The 24,928-nt window shown below is 40.8% G+C and overlaps 1 long non-coding RNA gene across 1 annotated transcript in view; it reads right to left on the bottom strand.

Moving 5' to 3' along the window:
* Positions 1–652: 652 nt before the first annotated feature.
* The window catches only part of LOC110340150, a 54,674-nt gene continuing 30,398 nt past the window's right edge, over positions 653–24,928 (bottom strand). The window contains exons 2-3 of the long non-coding RNA XR_005875253.1: positions 1,418–1,581; positions 653–839 (exon numbers count right to left, since the gene is read on the bottom strand). This is a non-coding gene — a long non-coding RNA (uncharacterized LOC110340150). The remainder of the gene's footprint in view (positions 840–1,417; positions 1,582–24,928) is intronic.

Here is a 24,928-nt window from a genome sequence, read left to right as displayed (position 1 = left end):
TTGTGGAGCCTTGGTGTTTTTGAGACAGGTCTACATGGCCCTGGTAGTCCTGAAAAATCACTATGTAGCCCAGGCCTGCCTCTGTCCTGAATACTAGGCATTCACATTATGCCCAGCTCAGTACCCAGTTCTCAAAGCAGCATGCAAAAGAAAGAGTAATTTGTCTTTGCGTTTCCTATTGTTTTTCTAATGCCTTAATTTTTACTTTTCTAAACTACACATTCGTCAGCACAGGGTCAAGTGCACCTGTACACACACAAGAAGTTATATAAGCTGGGGTTGGGTATAGAGCGGTGTTGGGAGAGGCTCTGCCCCAAGCTTGGGACACCAGGAGTAAGCCCTCCCTTCTTTCCATCGGTCACTTTGGAAGCTGAAGGCCCATCTGTTCAGTCTAGTTGCCTCTCCCCTCACCTCACAGCTGTAGTTTAGGCCTTGCTCTGACTTCCCAATGTCTCACTATCTGGCTTGTATAACATGCTGTATCCTTTAGTAACCTGCTGGTTATCTAACCAGTGAAGAGATGATAAAGCAGCCCCTCTCGTCTCCAAGCAATTAAGCAGCAGCTAAAAATGTCTTAGAAGGCTGGAAAAATCTGTCAGAAAAGGGAATTCAGTAATTATCTGAGTAACAGTTTGAATTCAGACATTCCAACTATGATTACAATGGGCATTTATTTAAAATTACTTGCAGAGAAAAAAAATTCTTAAATTGTGATTGAGGTTGAACCAACTTCCTAAAAATATGCTGGACCAGGCACATGCAGAGACCTCAGCACAAGACCTCTTCTTCGCCCATCCTTCTCTTCTCCCCATAACTTCTCTGAGAGGATTCACTTTGTCCTAAAGAACAGAGAAGAAAATAACAGGTCATAAACCACAAATGAAACCCACCGCAAGGAATTACCTTTAGCTTGTAACTTAAGAAACATACTCCAAACTCCTAGATGTGCTTTGTAAATGCAAAGCTTCCTGAGGCTCACACAGCATAGGGCAGGAAGACTGCCAGTGAAGAAGCAAAGCCCACAGGCTCACCTGCGGCCAATGAGGCCAGAGTAAGGGTTCAACCCATCCCAGGAGCAGGAAGATCTCTCAGTGACCCTCACAGAAGTGAACCTTTTTATTAGAGCAGGAACCAGGGTACAGGGAAACAACGTCGCGCCACGAGGCAGACTCCTGGATTCTAGCTCAGGCCTTCCATACTAGAGACTAGCTCAGTGACTTTAGAAGTCACTTCAACTCCAAGTTTCAACATGTTATTCTTTAATATAGAACCTACAGTTTTCTGCTAACCTCATTTTGCTGCTGAAATGCTATGTATGTGGTGTGACTTGGAGAACACAAATGTACTGCCCGAATGAGTGTGCTTCTCCTGCTTCTGATACTGCATCCTGATTATCAGACTGCTGGACATATCAAACCTGCTCTAACTCCTCACACTTTGTCCACTGCTCCTTAGGCGAGATCTGATGCTTCGGTCATGTCCCGGGCTCTCCTAATGCTAAACAGTCTGCTGTTGGGTCAGGAAGCCTTCTTGCGGCTGCTTTCACATCTTCTGTTGGGATGTTGTCATCTCACATTGACCCTGTGAAAGCAACAGATGAACCAGATTAAGGAGCTATCTCCAAACAGTGTTTGCTTTTTCTGTTCTTTTGGTTTTTCATTTTCTATTTGTTGTTTGTTTTTGTTTTTTGAGACAGGGTCTCACTATGTATCCTTGGCTAGCCTTGAACTCACGGAAATTCATTTGTTTACCCACCCCACCCCCAGCCACAGCCCCTCACAACTGCCTTGAAATTACCAACTTCTTGCCTCAGCCCCTCACTACTAAAATTACAGGTGGGAGTTTTTCATCTGTACATGCACACGCGTGCACCCATACATTCCCACACATGCTTGTGCTCCTGTGTCATCGTGGGCTCTGAGCTGAGGCCATCAGTTCTGATGTGTGACTCACTGAGCTACTGCCTCTACACAGGATTTTGCTTTTTTTTTATTATCCCAGCACTTCAGCCTAGTCTATAGTTTCAGGCCAATCTAAGCATCCACACAGCCATAAATCTGGAGTCCAAGAACTCCCCCTTGTTCAGATCAACTGTTTCTGTGGGTTAAACCAGCCAAGTCCAGTCTTAACTCCTTTGCCCATCAGTTCTCTCTTTCTGACACTGGATTCTAGTTCAGTTCAGTTCAGTGTTCGTCTGTGGGTATCTGCCTCTGCTTGCATCAGTTGCTGGATGAAAGTTCTGTTTCCTAGACTCTCTGGCAGTGAGATTGTAATCTGAAATCCATAAATGAGTGAGTACATACCATGTTTCTCTTTTTGTGACTGGGTTACCTCACTCAGAATGGTTCCTTCTAGTGCCATCCATTTGCCTGCAAATTTCAAGATTCCATTGTTTTTTTTCCCACTGAATAGTACTCCATTGTGTAAATGTAGCACATTTTCTCTATCCATTATTAAGTTGAGGGGCATCTAGGTTGCTTCCAGGTTCTGGCTATTACAAATAATGCATAAATAATGCACAAATAAACATAGTGGAACAGACATCCTTGTTATATGAATCTGCATCTTTTGAGTATATGCCTAAGAGTGTAATTGCTGGGTCTTGTGGTAGACTGATTCCCATTTTCCTGAGGAATATCCATACTGATTTCCAAAGTGGCTGTACAAGTCGGCACTCCCACCAGCAGTGGAGGAGTGTTCCCCTTTCTCCACATCCTGTCCAGCATAAACTGTCATTGGTATTTTTTATTTTAGCCATTCTGACAGGAGTGAGATGGTATCTCAGAGTTGTTTTGATTTGTATTTCCCTGATGGCTAGGGATGTTGAGCACTTTCTCAAGTGTCTCTCAGCCATTTTAGTCTCCTCTACTGAGAATTCTCTATTTAGTTCTGTACCCCGTTTTTTGACTAGATCCTTTGGTGTTTTGGAGACTTGCTTATTGAGTTCTTTGTAAATTTTGGAGATCAGCCCTCTGTCAGATGTGGGGTTAGTGAATATCTTTTCCCAATCTGTTGGCTTCCATTTTGTCTTGCTGATTGTGCCCTTTGCCTTACAGAAGCTTCTCAGTTTCAGGAGGTCCCGTTTATTAATTGTCGATCTCAGTGTCTTGTGCTACTGGAGTTATGTTCAGGAAGCTGTCTCCTGTACCAATTCGTTCAAGGGTGCCTCCCACTTTCTCTTCTAACAGGTTCAGTGTGGCTGGATTTATGTTGAGGTCTTTGATCCATTTGGACTTAAGTTTTGTGCATGATGATAGACATGGATGTATGGGCATTCTTCCACATGCCAGCATCCAGTTATGCCAGCACCATTTGTTGAAGATGCTTTCTTTTTTCCATTGTATATTTTTAGCTTCTTTGTCAAAAATCAGATGTTCATACATGTATGGGTTAATATCAGGGTGTTCAATTCCATTCCGTTGGTCTACCTGTCTATTTTTGTGCTAATAACAAGCTGTTTTCAGGACTACCTCTCTATAATAGAGCTTGAAGTCAGGGAGGGTGATGCCTCCAGATGTTGCTTTGTTGAATGTTTTGGCTATCCTGGGTCTTTTGTTTTTCCATACAAAGTTGATTATTGTTCTTTCAAGGTCTGTGAAAAATTGTGCTGGGATTTTAATGGGGATTGCATTAAATCTGTATATTGCTTTCAGTAAGATTGCCATTTTTTACTATGTTGATCCTACCTATCCAAGAGCATGCGAGATCTTTCCACCTTCTGGTGTCTTCTTTAATTTCTTTCTTTAATGACTCAAAGTTTTTACTATACAGGTTTTTCACTTGTTTGGTTAGCATTACCCCAACGTATTTTATGTTGTTTGTGACTATTGTAAAGGGGAATGTTTCTGATTTCTTTCTCAGCCCTTTTATCATTTGTATATAGTAGGGCTACTGATTGTCTTGAGTTGATCTTGTATCCTGCCACCTTGGGTATGTTGTGTCCTCATTCTCATTGAATTCTAGGAAGTCTTTAATTTCTTTTTTTATTTCTTCACTGATCCAGGAATGGTGCAGTTGTGCATTATTCAACTTCCATGACTTTGTAGGGTTTCTGCAATTTGTGTTGTTGTTGAATTCTAATTTTAACGCATTGTGGTCTGATAAGGTGCATGGAGTTATTCCATTTTTTTTGTACCTGTGGAGATGTGATATGTTGCCAAGTATGTGGTCAATTTTTGAGAAAGTTCCATGTGGCGCTGAGAAGAAGGTATGTTCTTTTTTATTTGGGTGGAATGTTCTATAGATGTCTGTTAATCCCAATTGGGACACAAACTTCTATTAGTTCCTTTACTTCTTTGTTAAGTTTCTGTCTGGTAGTCCTGTCTAGAGGTGAGAGTGGGGTGTTGAAGTCTCCCACTATAAGTGTGTGGGGCTTTATATGTGATTTGAGTTTTAGTATTGTTTCTTTTATGAATGTGGGTGCCTTTGTATTAGGGGCATAGATATTCAGAATTGAGACTTCATCTTGGTGTATTTCTCCTGTAATGAGTATGAAGTGCCCTCCTTCATTTCTTTTGGTTGATTTTATTTTGAAATCTAATTTGTTAGATATTAGGATTGCTACCACAGCTTGTTTCTTGGGTCCATTTGATTGGAAAATCTTTTCCCAACTCTTAACTCTGAGGTAATGTCTGTTTTTGAGGCTGAGGTGTGTTTCTTGTATGCAGCAGAAGGATGGGTTCTGTCTTCGAATCCAGTCTGTTAGCCTGTGTCTCTTCATGGGCAAGTTAAGACCATTAATATTGGGGGATATAAATGACCATGGATTGCTCATTCTTGTTTGTTTTGGAATAGCTGATGGTGGTAGAATTATATGTGGATTTCCACCTCTTTTCTTTTGGCTGTTGGTAAGGTGGGATTGTCTATTGCCTATGTTTTTCTGGTTGTAGTTAACTCCCTTGGGTTGGAGTTTTCCTTCCAGAACTTTCTGTAGGTCTGGGTTAGTGGATATGTATTGTTTAAATCTGGTTTTGTTATGACATATCTTGTTTTCTCCGTCTATAGTGATTGAAAGCTTTGCTGGGTATAGCAGTCTGGGCTGGCATCCATGGTCTCTTAGTGTTGGTAGAATATCTATCCAGAACCTTCTGGCTTTCAGAGTTTCCATGGAGAATTCTGGTGTGATTCTAATAGGTCTTCCTTTGTATGTTACTTGGCCTTTTTCCTTTGCTGCTCTTAATAGTCTTTCTTTATTCTGTATGTTCGGGGTCATTACTATTATGTGGCAAGGGGATTTCCTTTTGTGGTCCACTCTATTTGGTGTTCTGTAGGCTTCTTGTACTTTCCTTGGCATGTCTTTCTTTAAGTTGGGAGAGTTTTCTTCTATTATTTTGTTAAATATGTTTTCTGTGCCTTTGAGGTAGATTTCTTCACCTTCTTCTATATCTATTATTCTTAGGCTTGGTCTTTTCATGGTGTCCCATATTTCTTGGATATTTTGTGTTAGAGATTTGTTGGACTTAAAACTTTCTTTAGTCGACCGACAGCCACCAAAACAATACAGAGAAACCCTGTCTTGTAAAACAAAAAAAAAATTTCTTTCATCAATGAATCTTATTTCCCCTAGTGTATCTTCAACACCTGAGGTTCTGTCTTCCATCTGTTGTATTCTGTTGGTTATGCTCGTATCTGTAGTACCTGACCATTTGCCCAACTTTTCTATTTCCAGCCTTCCTTCAGACTGTGTTTTTTTTTACTGTTTCTATTTCAGCTTTCAACCCTTGTACTTTTTTGTTTCTTGTAATTTTTGCTTTGTCTTTTCCTCTCTTTCTTGCATTTGTTGAAGTTTTTGCTTTGTCTTTTCTTGCATTTTTTTGGATTGTTTTTTCCTCCATTTCTTGCAGTTCTTGTATTTTTTGGTTTGTTTTTTCTTCCATGTCTTTAAGGGATTTTCTCATATCTTCTTTGAGGACCTCTATCATTTTCATGAAGTTGCTTTTAAGGTCTTTAGCATCTGCTTCTTCTGCAATGCGGGTATAGATTCTCTAGTTTCTGGTGGTGTCATATTGGTTTTTCTGTTGGTGGGTGTGTTTTTGTATTGTCTCCTTCCCATCATTTCTTCCTGTGAGTGCAGAAGGAGTCTCTTCCTCCCCTGGTAGGTAAGTGACCACTTTCCAGTGGGTGGGAGCAGGTCCAGTACTCTGGTGGCTTTCCTTTTTCATGGATGGAGGCCGTCCTAGTATCAGGACCTTAGCAAACTCTGGGTAGGTTGGACCCTCGCCTTGCCTGTCCCATGGGTGGAGCCTGGGACTTGGAAGCTGGCAGTCTCTGGGCAGGCTGAATCCCATCGGGCTGGGATCCGGTTCTGCTGTGCACAGTCCTCAGGTCTCCGGTTGTTCTGGATTTTGCTTCTCTAATGAGCAAAATATCTTTATGACTATAACTCAAGACTTGATAGAAATGGCACCACACATTCAAATCCCTAGGTAAGATGGAAACCAAAAGCATCTCACACCCCATTTATTTCTTGAAGCAATATGTGGGTCATTAAACCCACTATGAGAAAATTCCTATTTCATATGAACCAGTTCAGAAAACACTTCAAATATCTATCTTGTCCTTGAAAACATGAGTGGACCTTGAATTCCAGCACTTGGAGAGCAGAGGCAAGCGGATCTCTGTGAGTTTGAGGCTAGCCAGGTTTACAGAATGAATACCAGGACGGCCAAGGCTACAGAGAACTCTGTCTCAAAAACCAAAAGAAAAGAAAAAGAAAACATGAGTGGGCCACATCTCTTCAAATCTGAGATCAAGGTATTAAGTGACTAGGACCAGTGCGATGGCTGGGCAGGTGAAGGCACTTGCTGTATGAGTCTAACAACTCAAGTTTGATGCCTGGACCCCATGCAAGGACTCCCAGAAGCCCTCCTCTGACCTCCCCAAGCACACCCTGGTACACATGGAAATGGTAAAATAGTTTTTAAAAGATGGGACAACCTTATTGTAAGGACCGAGGATTTACTGATGCTTTCATTCAGCTCCCAGACAACAAACTGAAGTTCATGGCCAGTTAGAAAGCTTACCAATCACACACAGACATGACAGCAAACACTAAGGATTTCTTTTGCTTCTCAAAAGAACACACACTTAACAATAAAACAGTTTAACTTTAAATATGATAATCAAAAACATGAAATAAAACATCTTTTTCGATCTATGAGAATTCCTTAAAGTACTGCATTCAGGAAGACCGATGAGGAAGTAGATGACGGAAACAGATACCCAGTCTGCTGTTCATTAAATCCTATGGTATTGTAATACCATTTTCCAAAACGATCCAGCCACTTGCTTGACACTGAGTCTGTAATCACCACAGATACCAGTTACTACAATCCACTTATATCACATGACTGTATCCATAGGCAAATAGCTGGTACTCTTATAAACCTAAGAATGAATTTCCCTTTGTATACAACGTAAATTATCATTTCACCTATGATGTCATGGGAGAAAATGGTGAGCTCAAAACTAAAAGTGCCTAATATTCACAGGTATACTCCCTACTACTTTGGGTTCTCAAAGCCTAATGCCCTCAGACCTTACATCAGCTGCCATCATCAGAACTGAAAAGACAGGGAACAGGAAAGAAACTTAGAACATTTCTGTCATTTGTAATTGCAGAAATAAATTTTTCTTTGCAAAGTATGGAGAGCTATGGGAGAGCAGGTTAGGAAGCAGACTTGTCCCATTTTCCAAAATTTTTAGCCTACATAATCTCACTTGACTATCATCTTTAAATATACTTATTTCTGGAAAAATATTTATAGCATCAGTTAATCATTTAAATATGAATAGATTAATAAAAGAAGCCGATTTTCCTCCTACCTAGCAGCTAACTATCCATCAAAGGAATAGGCTTTTGAACACAGATGAGAAAAACTACTGTGTGTTAAAACTCCTATGTAACAGAGCATGCCTGTAATCTCAGCACTCAAGAAGCTGGGGCAGGAGGAGTGTGGATTCTAGACCTTGTCTAAACAAACTAATAATAATAACAAAACTAAAACAGGGGATGGGGATGCAGCTCAGCCTTAAAACTCATGCCTGGAATGCAAAAACAAAACAAAAACATCTCACAAGACTTTGGGGAACAAGGCTGAGCCAAGGAGGGCTCGGGAGCTAGAAGAGGCCAGGGAAGTAAGGCAGGGTCTGATGTTGACAGAACAGATGTGTTGCAGGCAAGGGGGTGGTGCCAAACCTAACCATGCTTTTTAAAATGGAAGGGGGGGAGGACAGAGCAGATGTGATTGCCAGAGGATGTTAGGTCCCGTTCCATTTTCTTTCTTTCTTTTTTTTTTTTTTTTTTTTTGAGATGGCTTTTCTCACTGGCCTGGAACTTTGGAAGTCTGATAGGTCCGCTAAGCCACTGGGCCTCAGGGATCCACCTGTCTCCACCTCTCTGGCACTGGGATTAAAAGCATCGACTAGGACTACAGGCTTTTTTCCTGTTAGTTTTGAGGCAAGCTCCCTTCTCAATTAGCACCCTCTAACTTCCCACTCCCTAGTACAGATTACTACATGGCTCCCCCAACCTTAGAAATTGTCATGTATGAAACTGTTTCTATAAGAAAACAGTAAAGGGCTCCTGACGCAGCACAGCCGGTATGGTGCCCACGGGCACACCCAAAGCCCCGAATTCCATCTCTAGCACCACGGAAAATGGGCGTGGTGCCCACCTGCAATTCCAGCATTCTTGGAGGGGGGAGGGCGGGCAAAAGCATCACAAGTTCAAGGTCATCCTTCAACACAATGTCAGTACAAAACTTAGCTTGGGCTACATGACACCCTGACTCAAATAAATAATAAAAATAAGAAAGAGTTAAAAAGAAGAAGAAAAAGAAAAACAAATGTGTAGGAGATAAACTAAACATAATCAGCAATGATTATGACAATGGTTAATATTCACTTAACACTTAGTGAAAAGTTTCTGCACCCCCATAAACCTCTCCACCTATGCAGCAATCCAAGTAAGAAAATCAAACAGAATTAGAAAGGTTCATGTTTAATGGATACAATGCTCCCGGATGGCTTTCCAGCCCCCCAGAGAGGAGACAGGAAACCCACGGGTCTGTTTTCTGGGGACAGTTTAAATACCCTGTGGGAGTGGTCTTGAGCATCTCTGGGGGAGGGGTCATCATTTGGCAGGCTTTCTGAGATGCAGCAGGGTTTGGAGGCAGATAGGGTAGGGGGCCTTGGGTGGAACCTCCACCACAACATTCCAGACTCTTTGGATGTATGCATTCCAGGGGCTGGGCTGAAGCTTCCACCATAACACTTAGAATGTTCCAGACACCACTCTGCTCCCCTTTCTACATTTGCTATCTTAAAAGCCTATTCCAGAAAAGGAAGCTGGCTTACAGAAGGGAGCCAATCTTAGCTCTACTGAAATCATGTCTCTAATACCAAACAAAAACACCGAAGCAGAACCCCTTAAATTTAGTAAGGTTCTGGGGACTAAGAGAAGGGAACCAGTATTGTTTTTAAGAGGTGATTCCAACTGATACCACCAGAGGGCATAAAATAGCTTTAAAAATAGAGGACGGGGAGAGGGGTGGATACTACTTGAAGCAAACGTTGTTTTCAAATACTCTGCCATTCTATTCCATGACAAATTTGTTCTAGTGCACGTGGTGAACAAAAATCCCCCCAGTTCTGCAGCTCCAGCCAACGTGCACGCGGTAAATAAAAATCCCCCAGCTCACGTTCCAGATACACCTCACCACAAACCTATCGTATCTCCCTCGAATTCCCGCAGGGGCTCGAGGGGCAGACTCGGGCGCTCTCTGCTCCGATCAGTGTCACCAGGGTGAAAGAGAAACACGAGCGGCAGGATTTACGTAGCGAGGCAGAGGACGGCGCCTGACCCCACCGAGGCAGACACCGCTCACCCCTCGCTTCCCAGGCCATTTGGACCGGGGAGCGCACGTGGCCTTCGGGGTGAACCCGGGTGGACGTGCCCCGCTCGCTCCTGCGCAGGCCGCCTGTGCGAGCCAAGGAAGCGCGACCGCGCAGGCGCAGCTCTGCTGGCCCGGGAAGCTACTTCCTAAGTCTGTGCGGTGGGGCCAATAGTTTGGGCACCCTGTTGTAAGGAACATTCTTCGTGACACGACGGGGAAGAGAGCAAGGAATTAGGAGACAGAGCAGGATGTTATTCGAGAGTCTGTTTCAGGAAGCCCCTTTTACGGTATTAATGCAGCCATTGCTAGGAGACAGGTAATATGGTAAAAGACAGGCACACACTGAGGAGAAGAGTGGAAGAGGGGTTCGAGGATGCCCTTAATGCTCGAATTCCTATGTCAAATGACGCAACATTTTAATACAATCTACGCACATTTCCTATGTTCTTTAAATTACCTCTAGATTACTTTTAATACCGGATATATATATATATGTATGTATATAAAAGCGTACCCTCCTCCCCAATTTTTGATAGGATCCGTAAATATGGGATCTTCAAGTACAAAAGGGTGGCTGTGTTCTTATTTAATCCTAAATCTATGGTAACTACTGCAGTTACCAGTATTGAAGAGGGAAGCAAACTGAACCTCAGAAAAGTTAAATGACTTATCTAAGTGCATTAAGTTGAGGAGAGTCCATATTTTTTTCTAGAATTGAGAAATCCAGGTTCAATTTCAGACCCTCTTATTTCTAGGATCATATACTGCATGACTAATCCCACAAGACTTGAAACCTCTCAGGCTTCACGTTGTCTACCTAAAGATACACATCAAAACCATCTTAGTGGAGAGTTAGATCAGGTTCCCTCTAAAAGCATTCAATATAGCGCCTACATGCCTATGATCCTTAAACTCAGTAGGCTGAGGCAGGGGAATCACTGCTAGAATTTGATACCATTTTGGGTTACCTACCAAGACCTCACCTAAAAAATAATTAAAAAGTTAAAACTAGGATATAGAATCTGTATATACTACTAAAAATGGAGTAAGTACATAGATCATGAACTGTCATTGTTTCAGATCCGATAGGTAAAGTCTAAGACATAAAACTAAGGACAGAAAATGGAGAAACAGACTCTGACTCAACTGTGTTTATACCCTGACGTCTTTCCATCTTGAGTTGAGACCCCAGGCAGCAAAGAACTGTCTCATTATGAATTGAAAATGTTATTTAACGGCTTTAGTCACAAGTTCTGAAGTTCTATTGACATCTCCCTTTTCTTCTGTTTCTGCTGTACTATTCCTTGTATCACTGTGTGCAGCTCTAAGAGTATAAGCAGGGGTCAATGTGAAGTCTGAAAGACAGGAAGACACAAACCCATCTGTATGCTGGGACATTGTTTTGCCAAGGGTATTCACTAAACTCATCATCCTTACCATTTTCAGCATCGGGGTGAAAGTCTAGAGAGGAAAAACATATGCCAAGGTGTGTCAAAGCATCAGATATCCAGCCTTATAGGCAGTGAGCTGAGGGCTTGCTGTTTGCTCCTGCTTGTTAATAATGGTTCAAAATGTTATAGGAGATTGGGGAGATGGTCCAATGGTTATAGACTCTAGCTGCTCTTACAGAAGACTTGGGTTCTGTTCCAACACCAATGTTGGGCCACTCATCACCACCTATAACTCCAGATTCAGGGACTCTGATGCCCTCTTCTGGCCTCTGTGAGTACCCCACATGCATGTGTGAACATACATTCACACATGTATACATGTAAATAATTACTAAAATAAACCTTAGCATTATAAAACTTGTTTTATTTCTTTCCTCCTGGAATAGAGATTATAAATGTTGCCCCTTTAAATTTTAGACACAAACATGTGATGCTTTGACAAAACCCCAAACAATTTTTAAAGAGTATTGTTTCACATTTCTTTTCCCTGTAGTAGACTGCCAGTTAAGGCACTTGGTTCTCATGCATGTGCATAGACATACATGAGAAACAGATCTTTGTGATTTTAAATGGTTAAGAAGAGTCAGCTGTCTTTGTGGGTTTCACCAGCACAGTCTTGACTCCTTTGCTCATCACTCCTCCATCTGTCACTGGGTTCCTGCGGGTCAGTTCAGTGTTTAGCTTCCATCAGCCACTGGATGAAGGCTCTAGGATGGCATATAAGGTACTAATCAATCTCATTATAGGGGAAGGACATTTAAGGTAGCCTCTCCACTATTGCTTAAATTGCCAGTTCGTGTCATCCTTGTGGATCTCTGGAAATCTCCCTAATGCCAGATCTCTCTTCAAACCTATAAAGGCTCCCTCTATTATGGTATCTCTCATCCTGCTTACCTCTATTCCTCCCTGAACTCAAACATCCTGCTCCCCTATTCTTCCTCTCCCCTCCAATTCTCTTCCTCTCTTCCTCCCACCTCCCTCTCTCCTCCCCCATGCTCCCAATCCCTCAGAGGATCCTGTCTCCCCCCCCCCTTCTCCAGGGAACCATGTAAGTTTCTCTTGGGGTCCTCACTGTTTCCCAGCCTCTCTGGCGGTATGGATTGTAGGCTGTCAATCCCCTGCTCCATGTATAAAATCCATATATGAGTGACTACATACTATGTTTGTCTTTTTGTGACTGGGTTACCTCACTCAGGATGGTTTCTTCTAGTGCCATTCATTTGCCTGTGAATTTCAAGATTCCATTTTTTTTTTCTGCTGAGTAGTACTCCATTGTGTAAATGTACCACATTTTCTCTAGCCACTCCTCAGTTGAGAGTGTCTATGTTGCTTCAAGTTATGGCTACTACAAATAATGCTGCTATGAACATAGTGGAACAGACATCTGCCGTGCCCGCTGCCACAGCCTGTATCCGACAATGTGCAGAGGGTGTCGGGACTAATGACACAGACCCAAAGGCTGCTCAAGAAGGCTCTCCTTTATTCCTACTCTGGCTGGTTATTATATACCCTGACACCAGAGGCTGACTTGGGTGGTGGTCAGAAGAGGCAGTTAGTCTTTGGAAAAGGTCGAGGTCAGGGTGGTTCCCGTGGGCCAGCCCTTTTCAGGAACTTACTGCCCCAGGCACTGTATTGTTTTTAGTAAACATGTTTTTAGTAAACATTGTCTTACAGCTGCCTACTCCCAGGCTGATGGGGAAGTGGGTCTCTGCCCAAGGTCTGTTGCCCCCACAATTCCCCCTTTTTTATTTTCTAATGAGTCACTCCTGGCTTAGGTCAAGTAGGGTCACCCTCCCTTGTCTGTCCTTGGGGGACCTGGTGACCCCTGTCTTAGGTGGAAGGTGTCTTCCCCACAGGTTGTCCGTCATTGGAAGAGCCTCATCCTTAAATCATCTGTAACCAAACTTCATGGCTATCGGGATTGCCATGGACTAAGCTAAACAATACTTGGTTACGGATCTTTTGCCTCTGGAACAAGGCACGTTTGAGCTCGGCATAAAGCCAGAATGCCTACCGCCACTGCTACCATTTCCAGGAACCCCATTGACATAGTGCCTCTCCATCACCGTACCCATCACCAGATCTGGGCCATAACATTCTACCAGCCTTCCTCTTGTTACAAAGGTAACCCGCATGTGATTTATAGTTACAGTTTGATGGTCAAAACAGTGATAAAGTTTACAATCGTTCCAACATCTACTCAGGAAAGCATTTAGAAAGTGCATTTGCACAGATAAAAAATATGAACAAGAGGCTTGTTGCACTATTCACAGAGTACCAATTTGTTCTTGTGGTGATGCAGTTTGATGATTTAACGTCAGTAGCCTCAGCTGAATATGCGACTTGAGCCAAAGTCTCCTTTTTGTCGCATTAGGACAAGTTGCATTTCTCCAGAAAAATACACTGGCATAGGCACGATTCCAGAAACAGGAACCACCAAGTCTGATATTTCAAGTGACCATGTCCTGTTCCAATACTGAAAAGAGGCTTTTGCCACTCATCACAGTCTATACCAATGTCCAAATGTTTTAAATGGGTCCTTTTTCCCCCAAAGGGAAAAACTGGCAAAATTAATTCTGTTGTTTCAAGGTGTGCCAAGGGCAGACAGTTAGTCTTCCAGTTCTCTGTGATATCTATCCAGGAAATTGTCCATTTCCTTTAAATTTTCAAATTTTGTGGAGTATAGGTTTTCAAAGTATGACCTGATGATTCCTCAGTGTCCATTTTAATGTCCCCCTTTTCATTTCTGATTTTGTTTATTAGCATATACTCTCTGCCTTTCTGTTAGTTTGGATAAAGGTTTGTTCTTGTTGATTTTCTCGGAGAAGCAACTCTTTGTTTCATTGATTCGTTGTATTGTTTTCTTTGTTTCAACTTTATTGACTTCAGCCCTCAATTTGATTATTTCCTGGTGTCTACTCCTCTGAGGGTGAGTTTGTTTCCTTTTGTTCTAGAGCTTTCAATTGTGCTATAAATTCTCTAGTGTGACTATTCTCCAGTTTCTTCATGTAGGCACCTAGTGCTATGAACTTTCCTCTGAGCACTGCTTTCAAAGTGCCCCATAGGTTTGGGTATGTTGTGTCTTCATTCTCATTGAATTCTAGGAAGTCTTTCTTTTTTTATTTCTTCCTTGACTCAGGAATGGTGCAATTGTGCGTTGTTCAATTGCTTTATACTTGCTTGCTCTACCGGAGGGTGGAGGGGGAAGGCCAGATTTTCTGGATGTTTTATGTTAAGACTTTGTTGGATTTAACACTTCCTCTATCAAATACTCAACACCTGAGATTCTCTCTTCCATTTCTTGCATTCTGTTATGTATAGACCTGAAATGGCGGCCACACCCCTTTGGGTGTGGCTTCAGGCAGACAGAAGGGGAAAGAGAGAAGCTTGAAGCTTGGCTTTCCTTTGGAGCTCTTTCTGGTGGGTCAGAGAATCCTGTAAGAACAGCAGGGAAATGCTCCAGTGGGTTTTTGTGTTTTTCTGTGCAATCTTCCCCCAATAAACACCCATCTATCATTTATCTTGGATCTAGTGATATAATTACATCCTTGTCTTCAATTGGTGCCCAACGTTTGTAGGGTATGTCCCCGTGACTGCCTCATGGCCAGCTGTACAGCCCACGGCTTTTGCATTTTGCTCCAGCTGCTGAGTTGGTTGCACATTTTCTGCAGCCTTTCTGGGAGAAGCCAGTACTTCACTGTGACTTTTGAGTACCTTGAGTTTGTTGCAGGTGCACGCCTGTGGAAAGCAGCCCAAAGCTTTGTGTTGCAGCAGTTTTTCTTCCACTTGATTTGTCTGCCCAGCTGCAAGGTTCCCTCCCAGCCATCAATCACCCAGATCTCCACGTTTCAGGAATCCACTAAGGTAAATTGACTACCCATAGCAATGGCAGATAATGTTACTGTACAGGAAATAATTCATAAACAGTTTCCACAATCTATATTTTATCACTATATGAATGATACATTGTTAGCTGAATCTAAGACAGACACATTAGAAAAAAATGTTTGAGGAAGTAAAGGAACTTTTTCCTAGCTGGGGATTATAAATTGCCCCCCAAAAAATGCAAAAAAGGAGTTTCTATCAATTATTTAGGACATAAAATAAGTCTACAGAAAATTAGAGCACAAAAAGTACAGATCAGGAGGGTTCGATAACAGAGTCAACAATCTTCAAAAATTGCTAGGAGAGATTTCCCAACTACAGACTATTATTGGAATAGAAGGACATGATCTAAAAAATTGAAGAAAAGACCCTAAAAGGGGACAAGGACTTAAATAGTCCAAGAATATTATTACCTGAAGCAGAAAAGGAATTAGAATGGGTAGAACAAAGCATACTAGAGTCACATGTGGATTGTGTGAACCCAAATCTACAGTGTATTCTGGTTATATTACCATCTAGGGAATACCCTTCAGGGATTTTGATGCAGAGGGAAGGTATCATATTAGAATGGATATTTCTACCACATAAACAGCTTAAAAATAAAAACATATCCAGAAAAGATTTCTGATTTAATTTTAAAAGGAAAATTAAGACTTCATCAACTGATAGGAATAGACCCAGCAGAAATCATAATACCTTTAACTAATTAGGAAATTTCCTCCTTATTGAAAGATAATGAATATTGGCAAAGAGCTTGCAGTAACTTTTTGGGAGCAATTAGCAACAATTAGTCCAAAAATAAGAGAATGAAACTCATAAAGAAAATCATGTGGATTTTTCCACACATTGTAAGGAAAACAGCAATCTCTGGGGTTCCTATATTCTACACTGATGCAAACAAATCAGGAAAGGCAGGATATAAAAAAAAAGTAGAAATAAGTAAAGTAGTTCAAAGCAATTATAAATCTGTACCAAAGACAGAATTGCATGCCATTATCATAGTACTTATGGATTTTATAGAACCCCTCAATATAGTTACCGACTCTCAATATGCAGAGAGAGCCATCTTACACATTGGAACTTCTGAATTTATTCCAGATGTGCAGAATTAACTTCATTTGTTTATATAATTACAAGAAATAATCAGGAATAGAACTCATCCTGTATATATAACACACATCAAATCCCATACGGGTCTGCCAGGTCCTCTAGCACAAGGCAATGATGAAATTGATTGTTTATTAATAGGAAGTATGCTGGAGACCTTGGAATTTCATGAAAAACACCATGTGAATAACAAAGGTTTAACAAAGGATTTTTCCATCCCTTGGCCACAAGCTAAGGAAATAGTAAAAAAAAAAAAAAAAAAAAAAAGTCCTACTTGTTCCTTCTATAACCAAACTCCTTTGCCAACAGGTAGCAACCCTAAAGGTATACATAGAAATTAAATTTGGCAAATGGATGTGTCTCACTTTGCAGAATTTGGAAAATTAAAGTATGTGAGCCATGCAATAGACACATTTTCAGGATTTCAATGGGCAACTGCTCTGAGTTCTGAAAGGGCTGATTCTGTTATTACACACCTATTAGAGGTAATGGCTATTATGGGTATACCTGCACAAATAAAAACTGACAGTGCTCCAGCATATGTCTCCAGTAAATTGAAACAGTTTTTTGAATATTATAACATAAAGCATGTTACTGGTATATCACACAATCCCACAGGACAAGCAGTTGTTGAGAAATCTAATCGCACTTTAAAGGAAATGCTCCATAAACAGGCAGGGGTAACCAAGACCCCCCCAAAACAGATTACATAAAGCTTTACTAACGTTAAACTTTCTTAATTCCAATAAAAAGGAAAAACAGCTATGGAAAGACATTGGACAATAGAAAAAAAACTTCTGAGTTAAATTAGCCAGCATATTTCAAGGATGTATTGATTCAGAATGGAAACCAGGATATGTGCTACGTTGGGGTAGGGGTTTCACCTTTGTTTCTACAGGAGAAAAAAGCTTTAGATACCATCAGAGTTGATCAAGTTCTGATTTGAACAAGAGAAACCTCTTGAGGAGAAATGATAAGTCATCCACCAAACTATATTCCAAGAGTTTTATGCAGACCTCCCAAAGGTGGGGGGGTGTTCTGTTCTTGTCATTACAGGAAAACAGAAAAAACTCACCTTCAAGAAGTCAAAAGGCATTGAACATGTAGATACCTGAAGAATAGCCTGAAGAAAGGATAACTATCCAGAAAGAAGAAGAATCTGACTTATGGTACCAATATCTATTCTTGTTCAAAGCTTACTATACAGTCTTTATCTTCTTTCTTCCTAGTACTCTACTAGTCCCTATTCATGTAAAACCAATGCTGGCTCTGAAGTTGGATTTGGCTTTCCTTCTGTAAATTCAAGCATGTTGTTAAAGGAAAATTCAGAGTTTTTGTCTTATATCAAGAAACCAATTGGTGTAAGACAGAAGAAAACAAATCTAGGGACTATCATTTGTCTAAACTCTGTTATATCTCTAAAATACTAATTTCCCTCATACTTATTCTCATCCTTATTGTTGCCTTTCCCAGTATACATATCTATAATAGTTGAACTTTCTGTGTTGATATTAATGTTTAAGTCTTCTACAATGAGCAATAACATTTCCTAATAGCAATCATTGAAGTCTCTGGAAGGAAGATGTGGCCCCACTTCATCAATTCAACTTGATTCAACTTGTTGTCTCTGAATTAGTAAACAGCACTCTAAGACCAGTTTAGGACGAATACTGCTATGATCAATTCCAGACTAACTAACTTAAATGGTGTACCTTCTTGTAATACTCTGGCCAGAGCTTCAGATAAGAACTTCAGTCAAGCATCTCCTGCCACTCAGATACTAGCTACAAATGTTACAGCTAGTCCTCTCTTGCCTTATTTTTTTTCCTACAGGATCCCATAGAGCCACCATTGCCCCATTTCGGCAGGAAGTAACTCTAAGAAAAACAACACCACCTTTCCCTGCAGTTGGCATAGGACATTTTGGTGTTTTTTTTTTCCTTTCATTGCTAAAAATGGTATAATGATCACCTTCTTAGGGTTGGTTTTAAGTTGTAGAGTTGAGTGTGGAAGGTGATAGACTCTGGTATCTCAGGTATGGATGGGATATAGGTAGATTAACAAGTCTTCTTGTGAACTAATTTTAGCAACTATTAGCTATAGATAACTTAAATTGTTAGATTCTTTTATGTTGATTCAATAGGGTCTTCTTTCTGTTTACAATGTTTTGCACACAAATATAAAACTGTTGGGGAAGTCCTTTGTCAATAAAGCACTGCTGGCCAATAGGAATCTAGATAGGTGGGACTAGGAGTCCAGGAGGACTCTGCGAAGGAGAAACACAGAGAGTCAAGATGTAACGCCATTGGGTAGGAAGCCCGGAACTATTCTCCGGTAAGAGAAATACTTAGATTAACAATTATGGGGTAATTACTTAAGTCAGAGCTAGCCAGTAAGAAATAAGCAAGGCCAACAGCTTCATAATTAATATAGCCTCCTGTGTGTTTATTTGGGACTGATGCGGCTCTAGAACCAGGCTGGTGGGAAGGCTTCTCTCAAGGAAAAAGCTTCTCTTTACATAAAACTATCTTTATGCATATATTTTGTATATTGATACAACCTAGGATATTTTATCATATTGCACTTTATAGTTTTACCTCTAGTTAAGGCATTTCATTTCCATTTCTGTTATATATATACATATATATTGATATATATTTACATTTTTGAAGTCATTATCCTTGATAAATTATTTTCAGAAGCATCATTGAGCAACTATGTTTCTGAGAATTACAGATTATAGTTATCCTTGCTTCTAGGAGGTTAGTCATACATAGATATTTGATCTTCAAACATTTCAAAGACCTGCAGAATATGACATTTGACCGTTTTAATATTAATACTCCATCCACATGAGACACAATTGCTCCTGACAGCACAGAACTATTCCCGAGAGTATGTTAGGCACTGATGACACTCCATATGGAGTTCATTCTCTCCTTGGCTACTGGCCTCTTGGACAAAGAACTGCTCATACCTTGATCACTGACCTTGAACATACTCTCCTAACTGAGCTTGCAGGAGATAAAGAAGTCGGGGTAAGATAGTTTTTCAATTTCCCTGCTTCTGAGACTGTCCATCTGATACTTTAGGCCTTAGCCAATTTAGTTGCCCCGACATTGCTGAAGCCTGCTGTTTCTGTCTTTGCTTGCACCTTTGGAAGAGGCACGCTTGCACTTCCTGCCTAACCTAGTATTGTTATTTTCCTTCTCAGGTCCTTTGAGGAGGTTGAAGACTGGAGAGTCACAGAAATATCCTCTCTTAGACAAGATTTAACGTTTCCAGATTAGGACTGCTATCAGAGTAATCTCTGTCAAGCCTTGACCCTGATACTGGACATGTATGCTGGATATGCAGTATATATCTATTGCTTAATGTTGCTCTTGCTGACAGTAGGTTTTAATTAATGTATGTTTACCTTTCCTTTTCCTGGAGTATACTTGACATTTGTTATCATTATATATAGTTTTTGCATCAGGCTTAAAACCTTCTTCTTTAGACTAAGAGGGGAATTGTAGGCATCTGGTCCATGGACCTGAAACAGGGGCCACACCCCTTGGGTGTGGCTTCAGGCAGATGGAAGCTGAAAGAGAGGAACCTGAGGCTTGGCTTTCCTTTGCATGCTCTTTCAACAGATTTGTTAGGAAGAGCAGGGAAACGCTCCAGTGGTTCTTTGTATTTTTCTGTGTAATTGTCCCCCAGTGAATACCCATTTATCATTTATTTCGGGTCTAGTGATATAACATCCTCGCCTTCAGTTATGCTGCACCCGTAGTTCCTGTTCATTTACCCAGATTTTCCATTTCCAGAATTTCCTCTGTGTTTTTTTTATTGCCTCTATTTCAATTTTAACTCTTTAACTGTTTCCTTCACCGGTTTGATTGTAATCAGACTGGTGACTAGCCTAATTGTCATCATAGAGCCTTCATCCAGTAACTGATGGAAGTAGATGCCAAGATCCACAACCAACCCCTGGGCCAAGTTCCAAGAGTCCAATTGAAGAGAGGATGGAAGGATTGATTATATGAGAAACAGGTGGGGGATATTAAGATCATGATGGGGAGACCTACACAGACAGTTGACCTGAGCTTGTAGGAGCTCACTGACTCTGGATGGACAGCTAGAGAGTTGATATGGGACTGACCTAGGCACGCTGTATCTGGGTGACAGTTGTATAACTTTAGCTTTTGTGGGTCCCCCTAGCAGTAGGACCAGGACATGTCCCTAATGCATGAGCTGGCTCTTTGGAACCTATTCCCTATGGTGGGATGCCTTGTTCAGCCTTGATGCAGGGGGGAGGAGTTTGGTCTTGCCTCAACTTGATATGTCATGTTTGTTGATTACCCCATCTGAATGGAGACAGAGGAGGAGTGGATGGGAGCTAGGTAGAAAGGATGTGGGGGAAGGGATGGGAGAGGAAACTGTGATTGATATTTAAAATAGATTTCAAAATTATGAATAAAAAATGTAAAAAATTAGCCAGGCAGTGGTAGCACATACCTTTAATCCCAGCACTTGGGAGGCAGAGGCAGGCGGATCTCTGTGAGTTCGAGACCAGCCTGATCTATAAGAGCTAGTTCCAGGACAGCCTCTAAAGCCACAGAGAAACCCTGTCTTGGAAAACAAACAAAAAAATCAACTCAGACAAATTCTTAAGAGATTTAGAAAAATCAGAGGTGATAATATTTCCACTGACATAGGAATGTTATGGTTTGAGTATGGAATGTCTTTCATAGGCTCATATGTTGAAATGCTTGGACCTCAGTGGCACTATTGTAGAGAAGTTATGGAAGCTTTATGACATATAATCAAGCTTGTAGAAGTGGGTATATTTGGATCAATGTCTACATCTAGTTCAGATGTGAACTCGCTGAGTCCTCATCTTCTGAGATGTGAAAGTGTCATCCACAAGCTCCCAGGCTATGATAGACTGAGAACATGAGCCAAAATAAATATTTCCTATCATGAGTCATTTCTGGTAAATATCTTTCAAGAGTAATGAAAACCTAAATGTTGGCTTTACGGACGCTGTAACGATACGCGACACACAATTACTGAAAATAAGGCTAAGTATTTTATATAGAAAATTACTCACAAGATACCAAACCCCGAGAAGCCCAGCAGATCTCAGCTAGCGACTGGACCGGAAGCCGAACTCCAGGAAAAGAGAGCGAGACTTCCTGTGCGCTGTCTTTTATGCCTTCCCCCGTAACGCCCCTAGCCATGCCCAAAAGTGGGCTTGGCTAGTGACGTAGTTCCGCCTACGTACGTATACGTCTTTACGTCCAGCCGTATACGTCTTTAGTCCTGCCTAAAGTGGGTGTGGTTAGCGGTGTGGTAAACCGCCCTTTTATTACCTCATCTGTATGCGCCTCTAGTAAGTCACATGTTTAATGGCGGCATCAGACTTCCTCCTACACTAAATAATACAGGACCAAATGATATGTTTAGTTGTTGTACATCTGCATCAATTCATTTCTTATTAAGTCATAAACTGGACTTTAAAATACCACTACAATGTACTAGCACCCAAGAAAGTTCATCTTAATGCTTCCTGTGATGCAAAATGCCTCCCTGGCAGACTCTTAACTAGCCAAAGTAAATTGTCACTTAACTCACATGGGAACTTCATGTCATATCTCTCTTAGGTTAATCCACATGCTGATGTATTAGTTCTTTTACATCCTGTCCTCCTCTGCTTCTCTATTGCTATGATAAAAGCCTGAGAAATCAGATGTAGGTTATGTGGAAAAGACCTCTTGAGTTGATTCTAAAAAGAAAGTTGCCACTTCGTCAATTATCAGAAATATATCCAGCAGAAATTATAGTTCCTTTTGCTAGTGATGAACTGACAACTTATGGGTAGAAAGTGAACCTGGCAAGAAGCTTGTAGTAATTTTTGGGGAGTGGTTAACAATAATTATCCCAAAAGCAAATTAATTCAACTTATAAAGAGAACTAACTGCATCCCTCCTTGCATTGTATTAGAAACACCAAAAACTAACTGGAGCCCCTACATTCTATACTGATGCAAATAAATCATGAAAGGCAAGTTAAAAATCAGAAATTTTTAAATTTTTTTATTTTTAAATTTAAATTTAAATTAGAAACAAGGTTGCTTCACATGTCAATCCCAGGTCCCTCTCCCTTTCCCTCCCCTCCTCCCATGTCCTCCCACCAACCCCCCCAGTACCCCTTCATTTCCCAGGAAGAGTGAGACCCTCCATGGGGTGTCCATAGTCTGTCATTTCATCCAGGGCAAGACCTAGACCCTCCCCCAAGAGTTCAGGGTGAGAGAGCATCTCTCATTGTGGGATGGGCACCCAGAGTCCATTAGTATGCCAGGGATAAATTCTGATCTACTACCCAAGGCCCAATAGATTGCCTAGGCCTCCTCACTGACACCCACGTTCAGGGGGCCTTGATCAGTCCCATGCTGGATTCCCAGCCATCAGTCTGGGATTCGAAAGCTAACCCTTGTCAGGTCAGCTGTTTCTAGGGGTTAAACCAGCCCAGTCTTAACCCCTTTGCTAATCAGTCCTCCCTCTTTGTCACTGGGTTCCTTGAGTTCAGCTCAATGTTTAACTGTAGGAGTCTGCCTCTGCTTCCATCAGCCATTGAATGAAGGTTTTGTTTCCCAGACTCTCTGGCAGTAGGATTGTAGGCTGGCACTCCCCAGATCTATGTCTAAAATCCATATGTGAGAGAGTACATATCATGTTTCTCTTTTTGTGACTGGGTTACCTCACTTAGGATGGTTTCTTCTAGTATCATCCGTTTGCCTGCAAATGTCAAGGTTACATTGTTTTCTTTTCCTGCTGAGTAATACTCCATTGTGTAAATGTACCACATTTTCTTTATCCACTCTTTAGTTTAGGGGCATCTAGGTTGCTTCCAGTTTCTGGCTATTACAAATAATGCTTCTATGAACACAGTGGAGTGGATGTCCTTGTTGTATGAATATGCATCTTTTGGATATATGCCTAAGAGTGGAATTGCTGGGTCATGTGGTAGACTGATTCCCATTTTTCTGAGGAACCTCCATACTGATTTCCAAAGTGGGTGTATGAGTTGGCACTCCCACCAGCAGTGGAGGAGTATTCGCCTTTCTCCACAACCTCTCCAGCATAAACTGGCATTGGTGTTTTTTGATTTTAGCCATTTTGACAGGAGTAAGATGGTATCTCAGAGTTGTTTTAAAAAATCAGAAATTTTAAGTAAAGTGGATCTAGGTCCTTACAATTCTGTCCAAAAGTCAGAATTATAGGCTATTCTCATGGTGTTAATAGATCATAAAGAAACTCTCAACATAGTTACTGATTTGCAACGTGCAGAAAGATTAGTTTTACATATTGAAACCACTGAATTTATACCAGGTGATATAGAATTGACTTATTTATTCAGTTATAGGACATAATCAGAATAGGAACCATCCCATATATATAACAAACATCCCTTCCCATAGAGGTCTGCTGGGCCCTCTAGCACAAGGACAATGATGAAATTTATAGAAAATTTGCTAAAAGTCTCAGAATTTCATAAAAACACCATGTCAATAGCAAAGATTTGAAAAAAAAGACTTTTCTATCACATGGCAACAAACCAAGGAAATGTCCTACTTGTTCTTGTATAAACCAAATTCCACTACTTGAAGGAAGTAACCCAAAGGATACTCAAAGGAATGAAATCTGGCAGATGGATGTGCTCCATTTTGTAGAATTTGGAAAATTAAAATATGTACACCACACCATTGATACCTATTCATGTTTTCAATGAGCAACTGCTTTGAGTTTGGAAAAAGTAACTACACATTAAGCTGAACAATACCAACTAAATATTGACTTTGTACTACAAACTTCTTGGAACAATTCGAAGGTGACCAGTGGAGATGACCCAACCTCACAGACACTGCTCAGAACAAATGCGAGGTGACCAGTTGAAATGATCCAGTCTCGCATACTACTTTAGTCTTAACTTAAAACAAGCCTGCACTTTCTCATTATGCAGAAACTAGACAAAATTGATACAGCTTGACAGTTAATTTTTCTTTCAAGAAACCCCTAAAGATGCTGTTGTACCCAGACAGCAGGAAGCAGCTTTAAGAACAGGATACCCACACTCCCAAGCGGTGGGATGGGTGATTTTTGGTCACTCATTGGGTTATAGATATTTGTCATTGTTTAGGGGAATTGGTTTCAAAATGATGTTGGTTATGTTCTGGAAGAGAAGTTGAAGAAAGGGGATTAGATTCATGGTTTTCGTTTAAAAATAAAGAATACAGATATAGGCTAAAAAGGTACATTAATGAATCTACTCTGAAAAGGAAAAAGGGAAGATACAGATATGATAGACACAGTGGTAGATAATATTTTAAATATTTTACATTAGATTGGACATCTGTATATTGTATACAAATATCATATATGGATACAAATTTGAGATTAATTTATTAAGAAACATTGTACATATGTTTCTAATCTTGTTCAAGTTATTGTACCTATACAGTTCATTTATCAATTTAATGCAACTTTCTAGATCTTGAAAGTTATTATTACCAACTATATAAAATAATTAGGAAATGAAGTTTAA

Source organism: Mesocricetus auratus, unplaced genomic scaffold, assembly GCF_017639785.1.
Source record: "Mesocricetus auratus isolate SY011 unplaced genomic scaffold, BCM_Maur_2.0 Super-Scaffold_6730, whole genome shotgun sequence".
Lineage (NCBI taxonomy): Eukaryota > Metazoa > Chordata > Mammalia > Rodentia > Cricetidae > Mesocricetus > Mesocricetus auratus.
The sequence above is the reverse complement of the archived record's forward strand: the minus strand, read 5'-3'. Positions and strand labels throughout refer to the sequence as shown.